Below are 13039 nucleotides of genomic sequence, written 5' to 3'. Positions count from 1 at the left end.
GTGACGTGGTCCAGATTTCCTGGGCCCACTAAATACTTGAACCAGCCCTACCCCCCACAACTTTAGCCAAATGACCCCCAATTTCCAATGCCTTACTAATATTATAAGGTAAATTAAGATTGACAAGCTTCAGTAACAAGAATGTATGTTTTTGCCATTAAAATGGGCACTGTACATGTTTTCCTGGCCTCCACTCACTGCCGACTATGCTCCCCCATTGACTTGCATTGGGTTTCGTGTTTCGGTCAATCCCCGACTTTTCGCGATAATCGGCCGATTCCACTCGACTCGACTTTTGAGATAGTCGGGTTTCACGACACCCGACTCGACCCTAAAAAACTAAAAGTCGCTCAACCCTAATGGCACACACGACTGGCACTCAAGCACAAATGCCAATATTAATCTCCCACTATTTTTTTTTTTAAGGCAGAACTAAAAAACAAAAAAAAACAACAGTATTATAGACACTAGGCTTTCTGTGCCCCACAATTTGAGAGAGATGGCACACACGACTGGCACTCAAGCACAAATGCCAATATTAATCTCCCACTATTTTTTTTTTTCTGGGAGAATTTAAAAAAAAAAAAAAACAGTATTAGACACTAGGCTTTCTGTGCCCCAAAATTTGAGAGAGATGGCACACACGACTGGCACTCAAGCACAAATGCCAATATTAATCTCCCACTATTTTTTTTTAAGGGAGAACTAAAAACAAAAAAACAACAGTATTATAGACACTAGGCTTTCTGTGCCCCACAATTTGAGAGAGGTGGCACACACGACTGGCACTCAAGCACAAATGCCAATATTAATCTCCCACTATTTTTTTTTCTGGGAGAATTAAAAAAAAAAAAATTTAGACACTAGGCTTTCTGTGCCCCAAAATTTGAGAAAGATGGCACACATGACTGGCACTCAAGCACAAATGCCAATATTAATCTCCCACTATTTTTTTTTTCTGGGAGAATTAAAAAAAAAAAAAAACAGTATTAGACACTAGGCTTTCTGTGCCCCACAATTTGAGAAAGATGGCACACACGACTGGCACTCAAGCACAAATGCCAATATTAATCTCCCACTATTTTTTTTTTCTGGGAGAATTAAAAAAAAAAAAATTTAGACACTTGGCTTTCTGTGCCCCAAAATTTGAGAAAGATGGCACACATGACTGGCACTCAAGCACAAATGCCAATATTAATCTCCCACTATTTTTTTTTTCTGGGAGAATTAAAAAAAAAAAAAAAAACAGTATTAGACACTAGGCTTTCTGTGCCCCACAATTTGAGAGAGATGGCACACACGACTGGCACTCAAGCACAAATGCCAATATTAATCTCCCACTATTTTTTTTTCTGGGAGAATTAAAAAAAAAAACAAAAAACAGTATTAGACACTAGGCTTTCTGTGCCCCACATCTTGAGAGAGATGGCACACACGACTGGCACTCAAGCACAAATGCCAATATTAATCTCCCACTATTTTTTTTTTTCAGGCAGAATTAAAAAAAAAAACAGTATTAGACACTAGGCTTTCTGTGCACCAAAAATTTGGGAGAGATGGCACACACAGGACTGGCACTCAAGCAGAAATGCCAATCTTAATCTCCCACTATTTTTATTTCTGGGAGAATTGGCAAGAAATCAGGCACACTGTTAGACTGTATGTTTTCTGTGCCAGAAAATGAGACACAGATGCCACACACAGGACTGCCACTGATGCAGATTTGCCAATTTTAATCTGCACCCTTTTTTTTTAATTCAGGGAGACTAGTCAATAAATGTGGGCCACTGTATTAGAGTATATTTTCTGTGGCAGAAAGTGGCTTGAAGAGATGTAACGAGAAAAAAAAAAAAAAAGGGACTGTACTACAATTACTATCTCCCTGCAGTAATCTCAGCAATGTATGGCAGGCAGCAATAACAAGGAGTGGACTGCTGCACAAAAAAAGTCAAAAGTGTGGACAAACAAACAAGATAGCTGTGCAGAAAGGAAGGAACAACAGGATTTGTGCTTTGAAAAAAGCAGTTGGTGTACAAACAGCAATGCAGCTATCAGGGAGCCTTCTAGGGCAGCCCAATGAGCTACAGCGCTGAGGAAAAATAATGTAGCCTCCACTCTCCCTGCTAAGAAAAGGTGGTGTTGGACAGTGGAAATCGCTACAGCACATGCGGTTTCGGGGTTAATGTACCCTGCCTAACGCTATCCCTGCTTCTGACGAAGCGGCAGCAACCTCTCCCTAGGCTCAGATCAGCAGCAGTAAGATGGCGGTCGGCGGGAACACCTCTTTATAGCCCCTGTGACGCTGCAGACAGCAAGCCAATCACTGCAATGCCCTTCTCTAAGATGGTGGGGCCTGAGATCTATGTCATCACGCTGCCCACCCTCTGCATCCACCTTCATTGGCTGAGAAATGGCGCTTTTCGCGTCATTGAAACGCGACTTTGGCACGAAAGTTGCGTACCACATGGCTGACCCCACACAGGGATCGGGTCGGGTTTCATGAAACCCGACTTTGCCAAAAGTCGGCGACTTATGAAAATGAACGATTCGTTTCGCTCAACCCTAGTGACCATAACTCTGCCCCCTCCTCCCCAGGACATAGATTGGGCAGCGGATGCGTTGAAAAACTACATCCGCTGCCCACGTTGTGCATAATTTTCACAACGTGAGTCGGTATGTCGGGCCGACGCATTGCGACGGCCCCGTACCGACGTAAGTGTGAAAGAAGCCTAACCCTAAATTTAGCCCCAACCATAACCCTAAATTTAGCCCCAACCCTAACCCTAAATTTAGCCCCAACCCTAACCCTAAATTTAGCCCCAACCCTAACCCTAAATTTAGCTCCAACCCTAACCCTAGCCCTAACCCTAACCCTAGCCCTAACCGTAACTCTAGCCCTAACCCTAACCCTAGCCCTAACCCTAATTTTAGCCCCAACTGCTTTCTCCTGCCGGCCGGCAGATGGCGACAGATGGCGGGCGCACTGCACATGCGCCCGCCATTTTCTTTCCCCATGAAGATGCCGACGGGCAGGAGAGGACGCAGGAGGACCCAGGGACACGGTAAGTATAATAGGGTCCCCGAATCCCCCTATTTCTCTGTCCTCTGATGTGCGATCACGTCAGAGGACAGATAATTACACATTGCTTTTTTTTTTTTTGCGGTCGCCGGTAAACAGTTAATTACTGGCGATCGCAAAACAGGGGTCGGTAAAACCAACCCCGATCATGTTCTTTGGGGTCTCGGCTACCCCCAGCAGCCGAAACCCCAAAGATTCTCCCGGTGCTGGCTGGCGGGCACACTGCGCATGCACCCGCTATTTTTTTGCCGGAAAAAGATGGCAGCGCCCATTGGGAGCCATGAGGAGCACCGGGGGAGACAGGTGAGTATCGGGGGGCTATCTGGGACCCCTTTTCTCTGTGCTCTAATGTGCGATCACATTGGAGGACAGAGAAATTAAAAGGGAAATGGCGTTTTTTTTTTTTTTTTTTTGCAATCGCAAAAGCGGGGTCGGTAAAAAAAAACCTGAATCATGTTCTCTGGGGTCTCGGCTACCCCCGGCAGCTGAGACCCCGGTGAAAATCGGACTCTGGGGGGCGCTATTTACTTTTTCCACAGCGCCGTTAATTAACCCCTTCCCGACCCATGACGCCATGTAGGCGTCATGAAAGTCGGTGCCAATCCGACCCATGATGCCTATGTGGCGTCATGGAAAGATCGCGTCCCTGCAGATCGGGTGAAAGGGTTAACTCCCATTTCATCTGATCTGCAGGGACAGGGGGAGTGGTAGTTTAGCCCAGGGGGGTGGCTTCACCCCCTAGTGGCTACGATCGCTCTGATTGGCTGTTGAAAGTGAAACTGCCAATCAGAGCGATTTGTAATATTTCACCTATTAAAACTGGTGAAATATTACAATCCAGCCATGGCCGATGCTGCAATATCATCGGCCATGGCTGGAAACACTAATGTGCCCCCACCCCACCGATCGCCCCCCTAGCCCTCCGATCTGTCCGGTACACTGCTCCGGCTCCCCTCCGTCCTGTGCTCCGCTCCCCCCGTGCTCTTGTCCGCTCCCCCCATGCTCCAATCACCCCCCCGTGCTCCAATAACACCCCCTGCACTCAGATCCACCCCCCGTGCTCCAATCCCACCCCCCTGCAGTCCGATCCACCCCTGTGCTCTGTTCCACCCCCCCGCGCTCCGATCCACCCCCCCATGCTCCGATCCCCCCCGTGCTCCCACCCACCCCATCATACTTACCGATCCTGCCGGGGGCTAGGGCTAGGGTTAGGGCTAGGGTTAGGGCTAGGGTTAGGGCTAGGGTTAGGGCTAGGGCTAGGGTTAGGGCTAGGGCTAGGGTTAGGGCTAGGGTTAGGGCTAGGGTTAGGGTTTCGGTATGTGCACACGTATTCTGGTCCTCTGCGGATTTTTCCGCTGCGGATTTGATAAATCCGCAGTGCTAAACAGCTGCGGATTTATGGCGGATTTACCGCGTTTTTTCTGCGCATTTCACTGCGGTTTTACAACTGCGATTTTCTATTTGAGCAGTTGTAAAACCGCTGCGGATTCAGCACAAAGAAGTGACATGCTGCGGAATGTAAACCGCTGCGTTTCCGTGCAGTTTTTCTGCAGCATGTGTACAGCGATTTTTGTTTCCCATAGGTTTACATTGAACTGTAAACTCATGGGAAACTGCTGCGGATCCGCAGCGTTTTCCACAGCGTGTGCACATACCTTTAGAATTAGGCTATGTGTACACAGTGCGGATTTGGCTGTGGATCCGCAGCGGATTGGCCGCTGCGGATTCACAGCAGTGTTCCATCAGGTTTACAGTACCATGTAAACCTATGGAAAACCAAATCCGCTGTGCCCATGGTGCGGAAAATACCATGCGGAAACGCTGCGTTGTATTTTCCGCAGCATGTCAATTCTTTGTGCGGATTCCGCAGCGTTTTACACCTGTTCCTCAATAGGAATCCGCAGGTGAAATCCGCACAAAAAACACTGGAAATCCACAGAAAATCCGCAGGTAAAACGCAGTGGCTTTTACCCGCGGATTTTTAAAAAATGATGCTGAAAAATCTCACACGAATCCGCAACGTGGGCACATAGCCTTAGGGTTAGGGTTGGAATCAGGGTTGTGGTTAGGGTTGTGATTAGGGTTATGGCTACACTTGGGATTAGAGTTAGGGGTGTGTTGGGGTTAGTGTTGGAGGTAGAATTGAGGGGTTACCACTAGGGTTGAACGAAACGGATCGTTCATTTTCAAAAGTCGCCGACTTTTGGCAAAGTCGGGTTTCATGAAACCCGACACGACCCCTGTGTGGGGTCGGCCATGCGGTACGTGACTTTCGCGCCAAAGTCGCATTTCAATGACGCGAAAAGCGCCATTTCTCAGCCAATGAAGGTGGACGCAGAGTGTGGGCAGCGTGATGACGTAGGTCCTGGTCCCCACCATCTTAGAGAAGGGCATTGCAGTGATTGGCTTGCTGTCTGCGGCATCACAGGGGCTATAAAGAGGCGTTGCCGCCGACCGCCATCTTACTGCTGCTGATCTGAGCCTAGGGAGAGGTTGCTGCCGCTTCGTCAGAAGCAGGGATAGCGTTAGGCAGGGTCCATTAACCACCAAACCGCTTGTGCTGTAGCGATTTCCACTGTCCAACACCACCTTTCGTTTGCAGGGACAGTGGAAGCTACATTTTTTTTTCCCTCAGCGCTGTAGCTCATTGGGCTGCCCTAGAAGGCTCCCTGATAGCTGCATTGCTGTGTGTACGCCGCTGTGCAAACCAACTGCTTTTTTCAAAGCACAAATCCTGTTGTTCCTTCCTTTCTGCACAGCTATCTTTTTTGTTTGTCCACACTTTTTATTTAACCCCTTAATCCCATACGACGTACTATCCCGTCCAGGTGACCTGGGACTTAATTCCCAGTGACGGGATAGTACGTCATAGGCGATCGGCCGCGCTCACGGGGGGAGCGCGGCCGATCGCGGCCGGGTGTCAGCTGCCTATCGCAGCTGACATCCGGCACTATGTGCCAGGAGCGGTCATGGACAGCTCCCGGCACATTAACCCCCGGCACACCGCGATCAAAGATGATCGCGGTGTGCCGGCGGTGCAGGGAAGCATCGCGCAGGGAGGGGGCTCCCTGCGGGCTTCCCTGAGACGATCGGTAGACGGTGATGTGCTCACCGTGTACCGAGCGTCTTCTCCCTGCAGTCCCCGGATCCAAAATGGCCGCCGGGCTGCATCCGGGTCCTGCAGGGAGCACTTCTGGGTCAGGATCAGGCTGCAGCTGCAGCTCTAATCCTGCCCGGCTGTATGTCAGATCACCGATCTGACAGAGTGCTGTGCACACTGTCAGATCAGTGATCTGTGATGTCCCCCCCTGGGACAAAGTGAAAGAGTAAAAAAAAAATTTCCACACGTGTAAAAAAAAAAAATTCCTAAATAAAGAAGAAAAAAAAAATATTATTCCCATAAATACATTTCTTTATCTAAAAAAAACAAAAAAAAACAATAAAAGTACACATATTTAGTATCGCCGCGTCCGTAACGACCCGATCTATAAAACTGGCCCACTAGTTAACCCCTTCAGTGAACACCGTAAGAAAAAAAAAAAAAAAACGAGCCAAAAAACAACGCTTTATTATCATAACGCTGAACAAAAAGTGGAATAACACGCGATCAAAAAGACGGATATAGATAACCATGGTACCTCTGAAAATGTCATCTTGTCCCGCAAAAAACGAGCTGCCATATAGCATCATAACCAAAAAAATAAAAAAGTTATAGTCCTCAGAATAAAGCGATGCCAAAATAATTATTTTTTCTATAAAATAGCTTTTATCGTATAAAAGCACCAAAACATAAAAAAAATGATATAAATGAGGTATCGCTGTAATCGTACTGACCCGAAGAATAAAACTGCTTCATCAATTTTACCAAACGCGGAACGGTATAAACGCCTCCCCCAAAAGAAATTCATGAATAGCTGGTTTTTGGTCATTCTGCCTCAGAAAAAAATCGGAATAAAAAGCGATCAAAAACTGTCACGTGTCCGAAAATGTAACCGATAAAAACGTCAACTCGTCCCGCAAAAAACAAGACCTCACATGACTCTGTGGACCAAAATATGGAAAAATTATAGGTCTCAAAATGTGGAGACGCAAAAACTTTTTTGCTATAAAAAGCGTCTGTCAGTGTGTGACAGCTGCCAATCATAAAAATCCGATATAAAAAACGCTATAAAAGTAAATCAAACCCCCCTTCATCACCCCCTTAGTTAGGCTAGGTTCACATTGCGTTAATGGGTTAACGCTAACGGACAGCGTTGCACGGCGAAAATGTCACAATTAACGCCGTGCAACGGGTCCGTTAGCACAACCATTGACAGCAATGTGATTTTCGGGTGTAGCGCATCGCTAGAGCGTGCCATTTTCGGCTGGCGCTAGCAAGGTGCCGTTCTTTTGTGGCGCACCGCGGACGCTGCTTGCAGCGTCCGCGGCGCGCCCGAGGTCCGATCCCCGATCTTCCAGAGCGGGGACGTTAATGCGACCACTAAACACGACACCTAAAAAGACATTGCGTTAGCGCAATCCGCTAGCGCTAAACGGATTTCCCTAACGCAATGTGAACCTAGCCTTAGGGAAAAATAATAAAATTTAAAAAAATGTATTTATTTCCATTTTCCCATTAGGGTTAGGGCTAGGGTTAGGGCTAGGGTTAGGGTTTGGATTACATTTACGGTTGGGATTAGGGTTGGGATTAGAATTAGGGGTGTGTCAGGGTTAGGTGTGTGGTTAGGGTTACAGTTAGGATTAGGGTTAGGGGTGCGTTTGGATTAGGGTTTCATTTATAATTGGGGGGTTTCCACTGTTTAGGCACATCAGGGGCTCTCCAAACGCGACATGGGCGTCCGATCTCAATTCCAGCCAATTCTGCATTGAAAAAGTAAAACAGTGCTCCTTCACTTCCGAGCTCTCCCGTGCGCCCAAACAGGGGTTTACCCCAACAATTGGTTATCGTACTCGAGACAAATTGGACAACAACTTTTTGGGTCCAAGTTCTCTTGTTATCCTTGGGAAAATAAAAATTTGGGGGGCTAAAAATCATTTTTGTGGGAAAAAAAGTAGGATTTTTTATTTTCACGGCTCTGCGTTGTAAACTGTAGTGAAACACTTGGGGGTTCAAAGTTTTCACAACACATCTAGATAAGTTCCGTGGGAGGTCTAGTTTCCAATATGAGGTCACTTGTGGGGGGTTTGTACTGTTTGGGTACATCAGGGGCTCTGCAAATGCAACGTGACGCCTGCAGACCAATCCATCTAAGTCTGCATTCCAAATGGCGCTCCTTCCCTTCCGAACTCTGCCATGCGCCCAAACAGTGGTTCCCCCCCACATATGGGGTATCAGCGTACTCAGGACAAATTGGACAACAACTTTTGGGGTCCAATTTATTCTGTTACCCTTGTAAAAATACAAAGCTGGGGGCTAAAAAATCATTTTTGTGAAAAAAAAAAAGAATTTTTATTTTCACGGCTCTGCGTTATAAACTGTAGTGAAACACTTAGGGGTTCAACTGTAGTGAAACACTTAGGGGTGAAACACTTAGGGGTTCACAACACATCTAGATAAGTTCCTTGGGAGGTCTAGTTTCTAATATGGGGTCACTTGTGGGGGGTTTGTACTGTTTGGGTACATCAGGGGCTCTGCAAATGCAACGTGACTCCTGCAGACCAATCCATCTAAGTCTGCATTCCAAATGGCGCTCCTTCCCTTCCGAGCTCTGCCATGCGCCCAAACAGTGGTTCCCCCCCACATATTGGGTATCAGCGTACTCAGGACAAATTGGACAACAACTTTTGGGGTCAATTTATTCTGTTACCCTTGTGAAAATACAAAACTGGGGGCTAAAAAATAATTTTTGCGAAAAAAAAAAAATTATAAACTGTAGTGAAACACTTGGGGGTTCAAAGTTTTCACAACACATCTAGATAAGTTCCGTGGGAGGTCTAGTTTCCAATATGAGGTCACTTGTGGGGGGTTTGTACTGTTTGGGTACATCAGGGGCTCTGCAAATGCAACGTGACTCCTGCAGACCAATCCATCTAAGTCTGCATTCCAAATGGCGCTCCTTCCCTTCCGAGCTCTGCCATGCGCCCAAACAGTGGTTCCCCCCCACATATTGGGTATCAGCGTACTCAGGACAAATTGGACAACAACTTTTGGGGTCAATTTATTCTGTTACCCTTGTGAAAATACAAAACTGGGGGCTAAAAAATAATTTTTGCGAAAAAAAAAAAATTATAAACTGTAGTGAAACACTTGGGGGTTCAAAGCTCTCAAAACACATCTAGATAAGTTCCTTAGGGGGTCTAGTTTCCAAAATGGTGTCACTTGTGGGGTTTTTTAATATTTAGGCACATCAGGGGCTCTCCAAACCAACATGGCGTCCCATCTTAATTCCAGTCAATTTTGCATTGAAAAGTCAAATGGCTCTCCTTCCCTTCCGAGCTCTGCTATGCGCCCAAAAAGTGGTTTACCCCCACATATGGGGTATCGTCGCACTCAGGACAAATTGCACAACAACTTTTGTGGTCTAATTTCTTCTCTTACCCTTGGGAAAATAAAAAATTGGGGGTGAAAAGATCATTTTTGTGAAAAAATAAGATTTTTTATTTTTACGGCTCTGCATTATAAACTTCTGTGAAGCACTTGTTGGGTCAAAGTGCTCACCACACATCTAGATAAGTTCCTTAAGGGGTCTACATTTCAAAATGGTGTCACTTGTGAGGGGTTCCAATGTTTAGGCACATCAGGGGCTCTCCAAACGCAACATGGCGTCCCATCTCAATTCCAGTCAATTTTGCATTGAAAAGTCAAATGGCGCTCCTTTCCTTCCGAGCTCTGCCATGCGCCCAAACAGTGGTTTACCCCCACATATGGGGTATCGTCGCACTCAGGACGAATTGCACAACAACTTTTGTGGTCTAATTTCTTCTCTTACCCTTGGGAAAATAAAAAATTGGTGGCGAAAAGATCATTTTTGTGAAAAAATATGATTTTTTATTTTTACGGCTCTGCATTATAAACTTCTGTGAAGCACTTGTTGGATCAAAGTGCTCACCACACCTCTAGATAAGTTCCTTAAGGGGTCTACTTTCCAAAATGGTGTCACTTGTGGGGATTTCAATGTTTAGGCACATCAGGGGCTCTCCAAACGCAACATGGCATCCCATCTCAATTCCAGTCAATTTTGCATTGAAAAGTAAAATGGAGCTCCTTCCCTTCCGAGCTCTGCCATACGCCCAAACAATGGTTTACACCCATATATGGGGTATCAGCGTACTCAGGACAAATTGGACAACAATTTTTGAGGTCCAATTTCTTCTCTTACTCTTGGGAAAATAAAAAATTGGGGGCGAAAAGATCATTTTTGTGAAAAAATATGATTTTTTATTTTTACGGCTCTGCATTATAAACTTCTGTGAAGCAATTGGTGGGTCAAAGTGGTCACCACACATCTAGATAAGTTCCTTAGGGTGTCTACTTTCCAAAATGGTGTCACTTGTGGGGGGTTTCAATGTTTAGGCACATGAGGGGCTCTCCAAACGCAACATGGCGTCCCATCTCAATTCCTGTCAATTTTGCATTGAAAAGTCAAATGGCGCTCCTTTCCTTCCGAGCTCTGCCATGCGCCCCAACAGTGGTTTACCCCCACATATGGGGTATCAGCGTACTCAGTACAGATTGTACAACAACGTTTGGCATCCATTTTATCCTGTTACCCTTGGTAAAATAAAACAAATTGGAGCTGAAATAAATTTTGTGTGAAAAAAAGTTAAATATTCATTTTTATTTAACCATTCCAAAAATTCCTGTGAAACCCCTGAAGGGTTAATAAACTTCTTGAATGTGGTTTTGAGCACCTTGAGGGGTGCAGTTTTTAGAATGGTGTCACACTTGGGTATTTTCTATCATATAGACCACTCAAAATGACATCAAATGAGATGTGGTCCCTAAAAAAAAATGGTGTTGTAAAAATGAGAAATTGCTGGTCAACTTTTAACCCTTATAACTCCCTAACAAAAAAAAATTTTGGTTCCAAAATTGTGCTGATGTAAAGTAGACATGTGGGAAATGTTACTTATTAAGTATTTTGCGTGCCATATCTCTGTGATTTAAGGGCATAAAAATTTAAAGTTGGAAAATTGCGAAATTTTCTAAATTTTCGCCAAAGTTCCGTTTTTTTCACAAATTAATGCAAGTTATATCGAATAAATGTTACCACTAAAATGAAGTACAAAATGTCACGAGAAAACAATGTCAGAATCGCCAAGATCCGTTGAAGCGTTCCAGAGTTATAACCTCATAAAGGGACAGTGGTCAGAATTGTAAAAATTGACCCGGTCATTAACGTGCAAACCACCCTCGGGGCTTAAGGGGTTAATTTGTGCATCAGTCCACTCCTTATTGCTACCTGCCATACCTGGCTGAGATTACTGCAGGGAGATAGTAATTGTAGGACAGTCCCTTTTTTTTTTTTTTTAATTCTCCCTAAAAAAATAAGTTGTGGGAGATTAAGATTGGCATTTCTGCTAGAGTGCCATCCCTGTGTGTGCCATCTCTCTCACATAGTGGGCCATAGAAAGCCTTTTTATTTTTCTGTGTTTTTTGGGGGGGTTTATAAATTCTCCCTAAAAAAAAAAAAACAGTGGGAGATTAATATTGGCCTTTGGGCTTGTGTGCCAGTCCTGAGTGTGCCATCTCTCTCTCAAATAGTGGGCCATAGAAAGCCTATTTCTTTATTTTTTTTTAAACTTGGTTTCTAAATTCTCCCTGAAAAAATAAAAAAAAAAACAGTGGGAGATTAATATATTGGCCTTTCTGCTTGTGTGCCAGTCCTGACTCCTGAGTGTGCCATCTCTCTCTCAAATAGTGGGCCATAGAAAGCCTATTTTTTTTTTATTTGGTTTCTAAATTCTCCCTGAAAAAATAGAAAAAAACAGTGGGAGATTAATATTGGCCTTTCTGCTTGTGTGCCAGTCCTGACTCCTGAGTGTGCCATCTCTCTCTCTCTCAAATAGTGGGCTATAGAAAGCCTATTTATTTATTTTTTATTTGGTTTCTAAATTCTTACTGAAAAAAATAAAAAAAAAACAGTGGGAGATTAATATTGGCCTTTCTGCTTGTGTGCCAGTCCTGACTCCTGAGTGTGCCATCTCTTTCTCTCAAATAGTGGGCTATAGAAAGCCTATTTTTTTTTATATTTGGTTTCTAAATTCTCCCTGAAAAAAAAAAAAAAAAAACAGTGGGAGATTAATATTGGCCTTTCTGCTTGTGTGCCAGTCCTGACTCCTGAGTGTGCCATCTCTCTCTCAAATAGTGGGCCATAGAAAGCCTATTTATTTTTTTTTTATTTGGTTTCTAAATTCTCCCTGAAAAAATAAAAAAAAACAGTGGGAGATTAATATTGACATTTGTGCTTGAGTGACAGTCCTGCGTGTGTGGCATCACTCTCATTTGGTGCCACAGAAAACAGAGTGTGTAACATTGTGCCTGATTTTCCTTGCGGTCTCACCCACCTGTAAAGGGATATCTAAATCATACTGAAGTTATAGCTCACCGTGTAAGTTGTTTGACAGCAACAAATACCGTTACTTTGGTTACGTTTTTAAAACAATGAGGAAGTCTGGTGGAAGAGGTCGTGGCCGTGGGCGTTCATTGTCAGCTGGTAATGATGGTAGTGGTAGTGGAGCATCAGGTGGTCGTGGGAAAAAAATATAGCACCTAAGTCTGGAGCTGTGGAGCCAGGTTCGTCGTCTGGCTACACAAGGCCTCGAACGCTCTCTTTTCTGGGAGTAGGAAAACCGCTTTTAAAGCCGGAGCAGCAAGAGCAAGTTTTGGCTTACCTTGCTGACTCAGCCTCTAGCTCTTTTGCCTCCTCTTTTGAAACTGGTAAATGTAAAAGCAGCGCGTCGTTAGTGGATGTTCACGGTCAGGGACAAGTCGCTTCCTTGTCCTCTTCAGCAAAAACA

The sequence above is a fragment of the Ranitomeya imitator genome, chromosome 4, assembly GCF_032444005.1.
Source record: "Ranitomeya imitator isolate aRanImi1 chromosome 4, aRanImi1.pri, whole genome shotgun sequence".
NCBI lineage: Eukaryota > Metazoa > Chordata > Amphibia > Anura > Dendrobatidae > Ranitomeya > Ranitomeya imitator.
Note: the sequence above shows the minus strand (reverse complement) of the source record.